The 1536-nt window shown below is 43.2% G+C and overlaps 1 non-coding gene across 1 annotated transcript; it reads right to left on the bottom strand.

The window, feature by feature from the left end:
• Positions 1-231: 231 nt before the first annotated feature.
• On the bottom strand, positions 232-340 carry LOC141650331 (small nucleolar RNA R71). Its single transcript, XR_012546371.1, has one exon. It is a non-coding gene; the product is annotated as a small nucleolar RNA R71 (small nucleolar RNA).
• Between the last annotated feature and the right edge of the window lie 1196 nt (positions 341-1536).

Raw genomic sequence — 1536 nt, 5'->3', positions numbered from 1 at the left:
GAGCTTTAGTTATTATTTTGGTAGTTGTTGCCATTTGGATATTTCGTTTATTAGATTTTGGAGACTATGTAACTTTTATAATTACCGTACATTAATAAATGTGTTTGGACTGTTGCTTTTGATATATACTAACCTCGGGCAACCGAGATGGTAACAACTTTTCATGCTGGGGTAGTCCTGGTAAGGTACCTTGGTATGAGGGGGTGTTACACTTCCCGCTTTCAAAGACTGATGCCTTGAAGGGTAAAATCACGAGTTTTCAGCAAGGAGCCGACGAAGATTTTTGTGAAGCATGGGGACGTTTCAAACGTTTGGTCCGAGCTGTCCCTCATCATGGTTTCCAGCAATGGTATCTTTGCAACCTATTTTACAATGCTTTATATGATGATTACAAGGTCATTTTGGATGCAAATTGCTAATGGTAGGTTCCAAAATAATACCGGTCAAAGTAAAGGTTGGAACACCATTGAGGAGATGGCAGTCCATAAAGCTGAGTTTGGAAGTTCACGTGGAAAGTCACGAAAGCAAAGTGAAGAAATGACTGCTGTTGTGACACTTATGACTTCCATTTCTACCCGTCTCGAGAAGCTCGAGACTTCTGAAGCTTCCAAGGAGAAAGTCAAAATTCCCGTTCAAAACTCAGATGAGATCGAGAAGTTAAGAGAGATGGTCCAACTCCTTTTGGTTCAAGTGGCGAATATGGAAGCAGCCGGGATTGAGTCCTCACGGAATTTTGTGAAACAATTGGAGAATATGGAGGCCAAGCAAGCCGCTAATTCTTCAAACAAATGTGAAGGGCCGGTTGAGACGATCAATGCCATCAATCTCAGAAGTGGCCTTTCTTATGAAAGTCCCGACAAGCCAAAGGAAGACTCGGGAAATGATGAAGAAGCTCGTTTGAATCCTGATGCAAAAACGAGTCTGAATGCCAGTACTGTTGGTCGATCGACCAACATTCCCAGTCGATCGACTGAATTTTCAGACAAAATAGTTTCTGGTCAGAAACTATTCACACCTAGCACATCCAGTCGATCGACCAACATCCTCAGTCGATCGACTGAGATACCTGATGACGTTAATTATGGACAGGAACTGTTCACGCCCAGCTTACTTGGTCGATCGACCACCCCTACCAGTCGATCGACTGGATCTCCAGAGCAGGATGCAAATCCGTCAACTAGTTTGCATGATTCATCACTCATTGATGATTTGATGGGGGTTTTAAACCTACGGAAGCCGAAGGTTACCGATCCTACGGCCGTGTTGCGATCCCGTATCCGGAGCGTTTGAAGGCCACCAAGTCGAGCGTAAGTTTGGTAAGTTTCGGAGATGGTCCGAATCTCGAGGTAACGGTTCCTTTCACTGATTTAATTACCCAGGTACCCTCTTACGCTAAATTTATGAAAGATATTTTGAATCGTAAGAGAAATTTTCGTGATGATGGTAATGTTGCGTTTGTGGAGGAATGTAATGCTCTTTCACAAGTTAATGTGCCACCTAAATTAAAGGACCCGGGTAGTTTTTCAATTCCTTGCA

Source organism: Silene latifolia, chromosome 3, assembly GCF_048544455.1.
Source record: "Silene latifolia isolate original U9 population chromosome 3, ASM4854445v1, whole genome shotgun sequence".
NCBI lineage: Eukaryota > Viridiplantae > Streptophyta > Magnoliopsida > Caryophyllales > Caryophyllaceae > Silene > Silene latifolia.
Note: the sequence above shows the minus strand (reverse complement) of the source record. Positions and strands in the feature narration are given on the sequence as shown.